Source organism: Anastrepha obliqua, chromosome 6, assembly GCF_027943255.1.
Source record: "Anastrepha obliqua isolate idAnaObli1 chromosome 6, idAnaObli1_1.0, whole genome shotgun sequence".
Taxonomy (NCBI): Eukaryota; Metazoa; Arthropoda; class Insecta; order Diptera; family Tephritidae; genus Anastrepha; species Anastrepha obliqua.
In genome coordinates this window covers 71,353,807-71,368,039 of record NC_072897.1, presented here as the reverse complement: position 1 = coordinate 71,368,039, position 14,233 = coordinate 71,353,807, and the positions used below count along the sequence as shown (strand labels likewise).

Here is a 14,233-nt window from a genome sequence, read left to right as displayed (position 1 = left end):
TCTGGATAAGTAAGAGTTTAACCTGCTACAGTATCCAGAACGTAATTGTGCAAAGGTTACGCGGGACTCTCGGGGAAGCTGGAGCTCTTCGTCTGCAATAGGTGGTGGTTAGACTCTGATAACTGCATTCGGCGGTCGGGAGCTTAAGAAGGTGGTAAGGGTCTCCCGATGAATGTCGTTTATGGCCTGTCTGTACACTGTCTGATCCTGGAGTGGTCTGTCTGTTTTGTCCAGGATCTCGTCCATGTAGTTGCGGAAATGCCTCCTGATGTGCCTGGGAGGTGGCTCAGGCTCAAGTAGGTGTCTGCAGGGGTGAAACCTGCGATTACATCCCACCAGGAACTGCTTGCTGAGCAGTTTGTTATGCTCCATTACTGGGAGCATTTGTGCCTCGGTGTGTAGGTGTTGAACCGGGGACATCAGGAGACAACCGGTCGCTGTCCGAATGGCAGTATTTTGACATGTCTGAAGCTTTGTCCACTGCGTGTAACTAGTTTCAGGCGACCAGGCAGGCGCTGCATAGTTTAGAACCGGCCGACCAATTGCCTTAAATGTCGATAGCAACAGTTCTTTGTCTTTGCCCCAAGTGCTGCCGGCAAGCGATTTGAGGACCTTGTTGCGGTTTTGGACTTTAGTGGCAATTACGGTTGTGTGCACTGAGAAGGAGAGCAAACTGTCAAAGGTTACACCCAACATTTTGGGGTTGTTTACTGTCGGTATTGGTGTGTCATCGACTTTTACCTTAAGGGACAGTTTGACCTCCTTTGTCCAGGTGGGGAAGAGGGTCGCCGTGGATTAAGTGGGGGAAAGTTGGAGATTCCTCGGAGTGAAAAAGCGAGAAAGGTCGGTGAGGTAGTTGTTCACTTTAGAAAACAGGCCATCGATGTCATTGCCCGACGCTATTATCGTCCAGTCGTCAGCGTATGAGATCAGGGAAACTCTCGCTGGTGGTTGGGGGAGCTTCGAGACATAAAAGTTGATGTCCTCTGCTTTGATGCTTGATCTCGAAAAGTCACTAACGACTGACGACCGCTCAGATAGTTTGCGGACCACCTCTTCAGCCCTGGCGGGATTGTCGACTGATAAATATCATCTAGTAGCGTGGAATGGCTGACTGTGTCGAAAGCCTTCTTCAGGTGCAACGCTACTAGGACAGTCCTCTCGCAGGGGCGGTTTTGGTTAAGCCCGCGGTTTGCTTGGGCGTTTAAGGCGGTGAGTGCAGTGGTGGTGCTATGCACTCGTCGGAAGCCGTGCTGATGTGGGGCTGGGACCAGGTGTTTTGTGAAGAGTGGGAGTAGGAGGGCTTCAAGTGCCTTCACTACTGGGGAAAGGAGAGTTATCGGACGATAAGATTCTCCTTGGTTGGCGGGTTTCCCAGGTTTCAGTAGTTGGACCACTCTCCCTGTTTTCCGCTTGTCAGGGATGATGAGTGGCCAGGGACAGATTGAAGACCCTTGTGAGGAATCCTACTCCCAGGGGTCCCAGATGCTTCAGCATCAGCGCGTTTAATCCGTCAGGGCCAATGGCTTTCGATGATTTCGACTTGTTGATGGCCCCCTGAACCACATCACCGGAGAAATTAAGTGGCGCACTGTCGTTCGTCAGTTTGTGCAGCCGTCTGGTAGAACGACGCTTGGATCTGTCGGCCGGAGGATGCAATATAAATTGCCGGCTAAAATAGCTCGCGCATCTCTTCGGGTCCGACGAAGTACAACCGTTGAAGGTGATGGCCACTTTGTAGTTGTGCTTCGTCGGGTTCGACAGGGACCTAACGGTGGACCAGAGCTTACTCACCCCAGAGGTGAGGTTACAGGTCTTCAGGTGCTCAACCCATTTAGTCCACATGTGTTGGTCTACCAGTTGCCGGATCTCCAAATTGAGATCCCTTATGCGGGGATCTCCGGGATCGGCCTGGCGTAGGTGATCACGCTCCTTTGCCAAGCTGGCTGCTTCGGCTGGGAAATGAGGACGAATGTCCTTAAAGCTTCCAGCTGGGATGAAGTGAGCCACAGTAGCTATGAGCACCTTGCGGAATGCGCGTTCGCCTACGCGCACATCAATGGGGATGGGAAGAGCGGCGAAGGTGTCCTCGGTGAATTCCGTGAAGCCGGCCCAATTAGCTTTTTTAAAGTTAAAATAGGGCCGGTGATTCGCGGAAACAAAGTCGGCATGTCTCTCAATCGAGACGATAATGGGCCAGTGGTCTGATGCAAGCGGTAGCATAGGTCGCCACGTTGTGCTATTTATCAGACCCGCGCTAGCTATTGTTAGGTCAGGTGAGCTGCTACAATTGCCCACTACCCTGGTGGGGGCTTCGTCGTTCACAGTGCTACATGTCGAATCGTCTATTTGCTCTGCCAATTGCTGTCCCCTACGATCATTTGGCAGGCTTGAATGTCAAAGATCGTGATGCGCATTAAAGTCACCTACAACCAATCGGTTTTCACCTCTGATGAGCGCACCTATATCAGGGAGATATTCTGCCGGGCAGCAGGTGACAGGGGGTATATACATCTTGAATAAATCTTGATACTGTGCCGGCTCATGAAGTCAACTATCTCGTCGACCTTGCTCGTGAGTCCGTTACAGTCAAATTGAAGAAGCCTAAAGCTTCTAGGTGATGTCGTTGTGACTCGGGGGGTGAGGGACGCATGGGGTTGCCTACGATGGGCCTGCTGTGCAATCCGCTGTTGTTGTTGCGGCCTGATGATGGTGGGCGGTCGCACCACGGGTGGCGGTTGCGGGTGCAGGGCTCTACAGCAGGGGCAACGTAGTCAGTTGTCCACTCACGGGTGGTGCGCAGGTCGGAGCATCTCCGAAAATGGCACCAGCCATTGCAAGAATTGCACTTGACTGATGCCAGATTCCGAGGTATTACGGCCTGACACACGGAACAGACTGTGCGGGGGACCAAGAGCTGCTGCTTTGTCCCCGCACTGGGGTTGGAGCAGGAGGGATGAGGATGAGTTAAGTCAGGGGATTAGTGTTGCTCCGATAGGCTCCTTACCGTAGAGGTACTAGTTGTCATGGCGGTTGGTAGTGCCGGCCTATCAGCGGGGGTAGTAGCCGTGGAGGTATTGGACGCCTGCTGGCGGGAGCAACACAAGGCCACATACCGTGTGGTCCACTCCCTGTGTGTCTTAAGGCCTGAACAGGTCTTAAGATGGCTCCACCCGTTGCACTTGTTGCACCTACCCTAGGTGGAGTTCGGGTGGAGCCGTTTATGGCAGACGCAGCAATAGAATACTTCTGGCCGAGGGTTGGATTCAACTCCAGCCCTGAGGAGAAGTATTTGGAGCAAGGTTGCTGCAAAAAGTTGCTCTTGCGACGTAAGGGGTGGGGTGATATACTTTTCACTAGACAGGGCTAGTTTACTGGAGCGGCAGCCCTTGGTCGGGAAAACCCCCGAGTCATTCCGGTAACGTAGAACCGGCTGCGATGGCAACCACCTCGTTGCCGTCCGTGCCTTTATGCTTCGGGACTTTGCGCGCATAACTGATTGCGTACTCCATGCAGGTCAACGAGACCTAGTCGACCTAGTTCAGACTATCAGATTAACACTAGTTCCTGGCAATTCAAAAAATTCTTTCGCTATATACTGTTCGCTTATTACACAGAGGCATGGTAACACTACATTTTTGGTTATTTTAAATTAGTTTAAATTTTATTTTTACTATTAACTACTACTAAAATGATTGGGTTTGATTTTACATAATCACCACATATTGGTGACCCCCATTAAATCAGAACGTCTATGCTCACCATGCATACCATGGAAACCGTGAGTGCTGCAATAGCTGAATGGCCTAATCATTTGAAGGCTTGTGTAAAAACATATGGTGACCATTTCGAATGAAATTTTAAAATTTGTTTTTTTTTTTTTTTTGTAATATTCATTCCTTGAAAACAATATTATAAATTCATATCTAATAACGGACTTAACATGTAACAAAATAAAGAAATCTGGAGAGATATATGCAGTTGTGTTCAAAATATGACGTCAACATAATAGAAAAATTTGTAATTTCCAAAAAAAATTTAATTTTATTCAGTAATACTTTTACCACAAATTGTTCATTTCATACAGTCTCTCCATACATTTAAAATTTCCACTAATATTAACAAAAATAAGATAAACAAAAATACAATAACTCAATAATCCACTGTTCAAAATATTACACGACTGGAGGATAGTTCAGTGTGTAGAAGTCCACGCAAGTGGGGAAAGTTCCTGGTTGGCATTCACCTGAGAGTGGCTAGGACGACTCTTCTGCATACGGTCCAAGCAGCTCGCAATTTCCGGGATTATCCCAAATGTCCTCTGGGTAGCTCCGGAAGATCTGTTTGAGAGCGAGCTAACGTGAAAAGGCAAGGCATTCCAGGATATCTGATTGTGTGCTGGGTCTCGATGCGAACTGCTTATTCTGATGACGACACCTGCAAACGAACTAAGGACTATGATTTGAGGGCATGCAACAGGAATGTTCGGTCCTTTCATGGGGAAGGTGCCTCTGCAAGGCTAGTTGATATCCATGTGAGAGTAAAGACTGACATCACTGCCTTTCAAGAGATGCGATGAGCGAGGCAATGCAAAAAAACAAACATAGGACCTTGCGACGTCTACTACAGCTGTACCGTTAGGGAGTGCAAATTTGGTGTTGGATTTATAGTGGGAGAGAAACTTCGCCAAGTACTGCCGTTCACTCCGGTGGACGAGCGTTCCGCAATAATCTGAACCAAAGCGAGATTTTTCTACATCTCGCTCACCTGCGCCCACTCCCCGACAGAAGAGAAGGACGATGCGAGCAAAGATTCCAGGTCATTCCACAGATGAGCGCCTGAAAGAATACTATGCGCATGGCCCCCCCCGCGACACAAAAATCGTGCTTGGCGACTTCAATTTTAGGATGGACAAGGAGGCAATTTTTGGTCCCACACTCGGGGAATTCAGCCTGCACAACGAAACATTCTGTAATACTCGAACATAGAAAACTATAAAAAGCTCCGTGGCAGTCTTCTTATCGAGAAATGCGATCATGGTATGATAGATGGAAGACACGTTTGTAGTGTTTTAGATCTACGTACTATCCGAGGACCCAACATCTATTCGGATCATTACTTTGTTGCAGCCAAACTACGAACACGCCTCTGCGCAGCAAAAAACGTACATCTAACTACGCAAAGAATGTTCGACATCGAAAAGATGCAATCGGAACAGACAGCCAGAGGATGTACCACTCGAATCTCACTCCTGCTCTAAAACTTATGTCCAACAATCCGGCATCATATCTCGTTCTTTACGTACCGCCGGCGAAGAAGAAATCGGATTCCGGCGAGCTAGAAAAAACAGTTGGTACGACGAAGAATGCATGCTGCCGCGGAAAGAACTGGATGCTGCCTATAAGGCCACGCTGCGATCGGTCGCAACGCGAGCCATGTGGGATCACTACCGGGAGCTCAAAAAGGAAGAGACGTATTATAAGAAAGAAGAAAGAAAATACCGAAATACGTAAGTGCGAGGAGTTTGGGATGCTGGCTAACAGGAAAAACGCGGTGATCTAGTGAATAACATCCAAAACGTACTTGAATTATGGAGGGAAAACTTCTCAAACCTGCTAAATAGTGACAACTATAATGTGACGATCTCGATACCCCAATCGTTGATGACGGGACTGTCGTTCCATACCCCACCATGACGAGGTGAGAATAGCGATAACGCGGTTAATGAACAACAAAGCCGCGAAATCCGACAGACTCCCGGCTGAACTATTCAAACATGACGGCGAGGAGCTGGTAAGGTGCATGCATGTGGTCTTATGCAAATATTCACAATACGCCACGTCTTGAAAAATACTCATGAAAAGAGAATCAACATAAAGCATCTTTTTGTCGATTTCCAAGTTGTATTTGACAATACGCAAAGACGTTTCCTTTATGCCACGATGTCTGAATTTGGTATCATCGCAAAACTAATAAGCCTGTGCAAAATGACGTTGCTCAATACTTACAGTGCCGTCAGAAGCTGTTTAATACCAAACAAGATTTCAGACAAGGTGACTCTCTGACTCGTGTGACTTTTTTACCGGATGCTGCAAAATATCGTGCGAGCCACAGAACTTAATCACTCGATACAATTTTTTATAAGAGCGTACAATTGTTGCCGTATGCCGATGATATTGAACTCGCATGGGGTGATATTGAACTCGCAGTCTTAGTTCTGATTTTTCCATCCTAGATAAAGAAGCACAGCGAATGAGTGTGGGGGTGAGCGAAGACAAAACGAAGAACCTCCTGTCATCAAACAAACAATCGGCGCACTCGCGTATTGGCACCCACGTCACTGTTGACAGTTATGATTTCGAGGGTGTAAAAGACTTCGTTAATTTAGGAACCAGCATTAACACCGTTTACAATGTCAGCCTTGAAATTCAACGAAGAATCTCTCTAGCCAACAAGTGCCACTTTGGGCTAAGTAGGCAACTCAGTAGTAAAGTCCTCTCTGGACGAACAAAACTAACACTTTATAAGACTCTATTCATGGCGTAGAAGCTTGAACGATGACAACATCCGATGAGGATTCCCTTGGAGTATTTAAGAGAAAAATTCTGCGGAAGATTTTTGGACCTTTGCAATTTGGTGACTACGAGTATCGCAGGCAATAGAACACTGAGCTGTATGAGCTGTACGACGACATAGACATAGTGCATAGACCAGATCCAACGGTGTATTAGCTGGGTCATGTCGGTCGAATGGATACAAACGCTTCGGGTTTGAAATTATTCGATGCGGCATCAGCTTGTGGTAGTAGAGGAAGAGAAATACCTGGCCTGTGTGGCCAAGATTAGATGGAGAAGGGCTTGGTTTCACGTGGTTTTTTCAACTGGTGCCGGTTAGCCCGAGAAAGAGACGACTGGCGCGCTTTGTTAAACTCGGCCAAAATAGCGCAAGCGGTTAGCGCGCCAATCAACAAAAAGAAGAACACAAGAAATCAAATAGTAAATAATATTTAACTACCTATTAGTAGTTATTTGCGTTAGTTCTCTTAATATTTAGTTGAATAGCCACGATTTTTTATTACTGCGGTGCATCTGCGTGATATGGAATTGATGAGATCACGATATGTTTTGAGAGGAATTTGTTTTCATGCCTACGGTCTATCCTATTTTTAATATACGTCCATAGATTTTCTTTAGGGTCGACCTCTACTTCCTTGATCCGAAAACACTCCTTGACAAATTTACTTTTGTATTTGGGGTTGCTATCTTGCTGAAACAGCCACTTCAATGGCATATTCCAATCGGCGTACGGCAGCATTGCAATCTTTGTTAGTGAGTGGGTTTGATGAGGTATGTGAAAAGGTGGTTATTATCATGCGGGGTGTCTCCCGGTGACTGACGTTAATTCTCTGTCTACACACTGTCTGGTCCAGTAATTGTCGATTTGTTTTGTCCTGGATCTCGTCGGAGTAATTGAAGAGGTGTCTCCTGACGTGTCTGGGAGGCGACTCTGGTTCAAGCAGGTGTCTACATGGGTAAAACCTGCGGTAGCATCCTAGTAGAAACTGTTTGCTGAGCAGTTCGTTGTGCTCCTTTACTGGAAGCAACATTGTGTAGGTGTTGCAGGGGGGTAATCAGGAGTCATCCTGTTGCTGTCCGAATATCAATGTCTTGGCAAATCTGAAGCTTTGTATATTGCGTGTCACCAGGCGATAATATTTAACTACTACGTGGCGGTTTGGGTTAATCCAGGGGTTTATTTGGGTATTTATGACGGTGGGTGCTGTTGTGGTGCTGTGCACTCGTCGGAAGCCATGCTGACGATGCTGGGCAAGATTTTTTGTGTAGAGTGAAAGTGGGAGGGCTTCAAGAGTCTTTCACTACTAGAGTTATCGGCTGATAAGATTCCCCCTTGGTTGGTGGGTTTTGCAGGTTTCAGTAGTGGGGCCACTCTTCCTGATTTCCACCTTTCAGGAATTATCAGAGTAGCCATAGATAGATTGAAAGCCCTCGTGAGGTACCCTACTCTCAAAGGACCCAAGTTTTTCAGCATCAGCATGTTAAGTCCGTCGGGGCCAATGGCTTTAGAGGCTTTTGTTCCATTGATGTCCCCCTGAACCGCATCATTGGAGAAAGTAAGTGTGCACTTTTGTTCGGTAGTTTGTGCATCCGTCTGGTGCAACGATGCAAAAGGGGATAGCCACCTTGCCATTGTGTTTCGTCGGGTTCGACAGGGACCTTATGGTGGACCAGAACTTACTCACCCCAGTGGTTGCAGGTTGCAGGTCTTCAGGTGCCCTTCTGTTGTGGTTGTTGTTGTTGTAGCAGCATAATCGTTCCCATACATATATAGGGAATGCTGCTTAAGTGACAGTCCCTGGCCGGACATAAGTCCACGTCATTCCGGTAACGTAGAACCGACTGTCGTGGGAACGCAGGTGCTCTTCTCATTTGGTCCACTTATGTTGGGCGACCAGTCGCCTTATCTCCAAATTGAGATCCTTTATGCGACCTAGAGAAAGTGGTCACGCTCGCTTGCTAACGGTTGATTCAGCTGGGAAATTGGGACGTATGTCCCGGATCCTTGCAGCAGGAAAGAAACGAGCCGCAGCGGCTGTGGGCCCCTTGCAGAATGTGCGTTCGCCTGCGCCTACATCGGTGGGGACGGGGAGAGCGGCGAAGGTGTCGTCTTTAAATTCCGCTAAGTCGGCCCAATTCGCTTTGTTGAAGTTAATGTATGACGGTTGATGCGCGGAAACAGAGTCGGCAGGCCAGTACCCTGGTGGGGCCGTCGTCGTTTACTGTGCCGAATGTCTAACCGTCTATCTGCTCTGCCAAGTGCTGTCCGCTTCTATCAGAAGGTAGGCAACGTAGTCGCGTGTCCACTCACGGGTGGTGGACCAATAGGGCTGTTGGTCAGTGTTGAGTTGTGTTGCACCGATGAGATCATAACCGTTGAGATTTGATTTGTGGGGGCGGTTTGTAGTGCCGCCACATTGAAGGATGTGGTAGCCGTTGAGGCAGGGGCCTAATGGCGGGAGCAACACGTAGCCACATACCGTGTGGACCACTCCCTATATATCTTGAGGGCTGAGCAGGTCTTAAGGTGGCACCACCCGTCGCACTTCTTACCTCTAACCAAGGTGAAGTTTGGGTGGAGCCGTTTATAGCAAGCGCAACAATAGAATACCTCTGGTTCAGGATTGGGTTCGATACCAGCCCTGAATAGAACTATTTGGAGCAGACTTGCTGCATAGGATTGCTCCTGTAACGATGGATAAGAAGTAGGGTACGATGCAGAAATGAAGGTATAAAAATAATTTCATAGCAACTACCTCAAGATAATGCTTCCAATTTTACTTCGGGAGTCCGCTAGAAGAGAGCATTGTGTAGATGTTCTTACGCGCTAAAAAACTGTGATTGGCATGAACATTGCTATTATTTTGAACACAGCTGTACATATACAACACATATGTGAAAGTTAAACATAAAAGTGTGTCGAAGAATTTTATTTGCTTTAATTAATTTTTTTTTTTTGGTTATTAATTATTTGGTGGAAATTAAATGTGACGTGAACACCTACACAAGCTACAGCCCCAAATGTAGCCATAAGAAGGCCACTCGATTGAACTTGAAGAACGAAAGAAACTGCTGATAATTGCTGCAGAAAAATTACACTGCAAACGGCAATTTATTTGTCCAAAGACTCCAGCGTAAGTTTGGCGTATAACTAGGACTGTCTACGAAGATCAAATCTGCTGCACACACGCATAGTTGACAAGTGCAACCGACCTGACGAGGAAAAAGGAGCCGGGAGACAAGTAAATCTTGCTCCAGCAGCTTGAGGATTTGGTGCTGTGGACATAACTTCTCAACGGGAAACATCATTCACAATAGGGAGAAAAAAAATTAAGATTCATCAGTAATTTATAAGCCTGGAAGTATGCAACAAACACTGCCACTAAATACTAATAGCAGGACGCTGCCGCGACAGTCGGTTCTATGTTACCGGAACAACCTGCATTTATATCCGGCCAAGGACTGTCATTCCAGCAGCATTCCCCAGGTTTTCCGTTGAGAACGACTTAAGAGTGGGCAAGAGAGAGGAAGAACAGGTACTGTTGCGGCGCTTTTCCTTCCTTGGGAAGCACTTAAGTTTCACAATTAATCCCCTTGATAAACTATTTTATTTAGATAAAAAGTTGACAATCCAAGAAATTCCGATTGTCTTCCGTACAGCGTAAATGAACGAGCGGTGAAAAACACGTTAAAGAGAATAAGAATGCAACTGTTTAAATGAACTCAACAGGTCTTCTTCAACTTAAGAGAGAAATTCGTAACATTGATGCAATGCATGAAATTTAAGTATTGGGGAACAGGATGAAAATAGAAAAAAAAATGGTTTAAATCTTAATTTTAATAATTTAGTATTAAAAATGAAAGAACATAAGTAAACTCAAAAAACTAAGAAATTATAAAACAAAGGCGTTAAATAATTAAACGAGAATTATTTGTGAAAACACAAACTAATGTAAAGGCATAATTAATGAAAAATATACCAAAAGAAATGAAGAGCTCAAGACTGGTCTAAATATATTCGTACTCTCGTATAGCGTGTATGGTTTGGAAAACAAATCATTGCAACCTGATTTTTTTCAATATGTCAAGTCTTTTAATATTTCATATCACTTGAAACACACATAAATGCTGATAAAATTGAAAAGTATAAAAAATATTTTCGGGGTTTTGAATCACTTTGGAAACCTTCGAGTCGCATTAGTCTTTTTGGAAGAGGTATAGAAGGAGTTGTATGCGGTATAAAAACAAACTTAAAAACGCTTAACTATCAATGATTTTTTAAAACCCTGACTGGTGTAGATGTATAATTAAAAATGAAGCTAATCTATTTACACTGATTCTTACATATATAAGGAAGCTGAGTGGCGGAAATAAATAAATAATATTATAACACTTGTCCTAGAAGATAATATTATTAATCCCATTCTAATTGATGATATGAATGTGTGAATCGAGGAACAACAACAACTGCAACACTTCGTAGGGGGCAGTACATGGAAATTCAGGATAAGTTGGAGAATGGGAAAGATAAGATTTTGCTTCATTTTTGCTTGATTTTTGTAATGATTTCGGATTAAATGTTTTAAATGGTAGAACAAAAGGGGATCTCGAAGGAAATTTTACTTTCATCAGTCAAGTGGGAGAATCGAGAATTGATTACTGTATAGTCAATAAAGATGTGTAACAATGCTTAATTTCGAACTTTAAAATTGAATTTAGAAGTTGGTCGGACCATTTGCCAATTAAATTGAAGTTGGGTAGAAGAGCCAGCAAAATATCAAAATGTTGCTTATTGCCAAATGATGAATTGGAATATCCAAAAAACTGAGAAGTATCAAGAAAACTTAAATAAGAATAAAGGAATTATAAGAAGAGTAAAATAAGTTATATTAATATTCAAGATCTCCAAGAAGCAATAAAACAGTCGTCGATAAGAAAGGTTAGGCAAAATCAAAATCGTATTCAAAAAGGTTAGGCAAGAATAAGTGGTTTAGCAAAGAATGTTAAGAAGAGAAAATTTCGTCATTTGAAAGCTTAAACGTCCTTCCAAAGCTCCAGGGATTGATAGAATTCAATACGAGTTCTTAAAAAGTGCCCCTGATAACTTCATTACTGTTATGGCAAGTGCTTACACAAATCTTCATGAAAAATGCAAAGAGCCTTAAATACTAGTAAGATATATAAGGAATTACATTGGTTGTTGTTGTTGTAGCAGTATCTTCGCCCTGTCAATGTAGTGTAATCACCGGTCGTCTTCGTCTAGCTCATCTAACGGTAGGCCCAGGAAACTAGCTGTTTCGACAGGTTGGGTCCAGAGAGAGAGAGGTGTTAGATGAGTGGGTTTGATGGGGCATGTGAAAAGGTGGTTAGTGTCGTACGGGGTGCCTTCGCATGCCGGACATATGTTCAGTATGTCGGTGTCGATTCTGGATAAGTAGGAGTTTAACCTGCTCCAGTATCCAGAACGTAATTGTGCCAAGGTTACACGGGACTCTCGGGGAAGCTGGAGCTCTTCGTCTGCAATTGGTGGTGGTCGAACTCTGATAACGGCATTCGGAGTGGTAAGGGTCTCCCGATGAATTTCGTTTATGGCCTGTCTGTACACTGTGTGATCCTGGAGTGGTCTGTCTGTTTTGTCCAGGATCTCGTCCACGTAGTTGAGGAAATGCCTCCTGATGTGCCTGGGAGGTGGCTCAGGCTCAAGCAGGTGTCTGCAGGGGTGAAACCTGCGGTAGCATCCAGCAGGAACTGCTTGCTGAGCAGTTTGTTATGCTCCTTAACAGGAAGCATGTGAGCCTCGTCATAGAGGCGTTGTATTGGGGACATCAGGAGACATCCTGTCGCGGTCCTAATAGCAGTATTTTGGCAGGTCTGGAGCTTCGTCCACTGCGTATCACTGGTTCCGACCGACCAGGCAGGCGCAGCATAGTTAAGAACCGGTCGGCCTATTGCTTCGAAAGTCGACAGCAACATTTCTTTGTCTTTGCCCAAAGTACTGCCGGCAAGCGACTTGAGGACCTTGTTGCGATTCTGTACTCTCGTTGCAATAACGGTTGTGTGCGCGGAGAAGGAGAGCAAGCTGTCAAAGGTGACTCCCAATATTCTGGGGTTGTCCGTCTGGCGGGTATGAAGCGAGCCGCGGCGGCTGTGATCGCCTTGCGGAATGCGCGTTCGCCTGCGCGCACATCGGTGGGAATGGATAGGGCTGCGAAGATGTCCTCAGTAAATTCCGCGAATCTTGTCCAATCAGCTTTGTTAATGTTGATATATGACCGGTGTACCGCGGAAACAAAGTCGGCAGGTTTCTCGATCGAGATGATAATGGGCAAGTGGTCTGATGCAAACGATAGCATAGGTCGCCACGTTATGCTATTTATCAGACCTGCGCTAGCAATTGTGATGTCAGGCGATCTGCTACAATTGCCCACTACCCTAGTGGGGTCGTCGTCGTTCACAGTGCGGAATGTTGAATCGTCTATCTGCTCTGCCAATAGCTGTCCCCTACGATCATTTGGCAGGCTTGAATGAAAATGCCAAAGATCGTGATGCGCGTTAAAGTCACCTACTACCAATCGGTTTTCTCCCCTGATGAGCGAACCAATATTAGGGAGATATCCTGCCGGTCAGCAGGTGATAGGGGGTATATAGATATTATATATTTCGAGCTCGGCATGGCCTGACCGGACAGCTATACCTTGACATTCTAAGGTGCTGTCCCTGCGGTCGATGCCTTCATCGATGAGACGATATTGCATTGAATGGTGGACTAGGAACGCTAGGCCACCACCGTTGTCTCGCTCGCGGTCCTTTCTATGCACGTTGTAGCCGTCCCTGGTAATCAGGGGGGAACTAGCGTGCAGTTTTGTCTCCTGGACCGCAGCTATCTTGATACCATACCGGCTCATGAAGTCGACTATTTCGTCAAACTTGCTCGCGAGTCCGTTGCAGTTCAGTTGCAATAGCTTGAAGCTTAGCGGGGTATGGTAGTAACTCGCGTCGTGAGGGATGCGTGAGGTTGTCTGTATTCGGCCTGCTGTGCGTTCCGCAAAATTGGTTGTGACCTGATCTTGACTGGTGGCCGTGCCACTGGGGGCGGTTGCGGGTGCAGAGCTCTGCAGCAGGGGGCAACGAAGTCGCGTGTCCACTCACGGGTGGTGTGCAGGCCAGAGCACCTCCGAAAATGGCACCAGCCACTGCAAGAATTGCATTGGACAGTTGTCAAGTTCCGAGGAACTACGGTCTGACACACGGAGCAGACTGTGCGGGGGACCAAGAGCTGCTGGTTTGTCCCCGCACTGGGGTAGGAGCAGGAGGGTTCTGGGTCAGAGAGGGAGTTGTCTTGCTCGGGAAGGCTCCTTACCGTTGAGGTGTTGTTGGTGGCGGTAATGTGACGTGCCGGCACTGAGGGAAGTGGCACCGTTGAGGCAGGGGCCGCCTGTGAGCGGGAGCAACACGAGGCGACATACCTTGTGGACAACTCCCTGTGTGTCTTAAGGCCTGAGCAGGTCTTAAGATGGCACCACCCGTTGCACTGGTTACACCTAACCGAGGTGGAGTTCGGGTGAAGCCGTTTGTGGCAAATGCAGGAGTAAAATACTTCTGGTCCGGGGTTGGGTTCGACACCAGCCCGGAAGAGAAGTATTTGGAGCATACTTGCT

The 14,233-nt window shown here is 46.3% G+C and overlaps 1 protein-coding gene across 9 annotated transcripts in view; it reads right to left on the bottom strand.

Annotated features, from left to right (window-relative positions):
- The window catches only part of LOC129249790 (ceramide glucosyltransferase-like), a 176,015-nt gene that overhangs the window by 103,899 nt on the left and 57,883 nt on the right, over window positions 1-14,233 (bottom strand). The window lies entirely within an intron of this gene.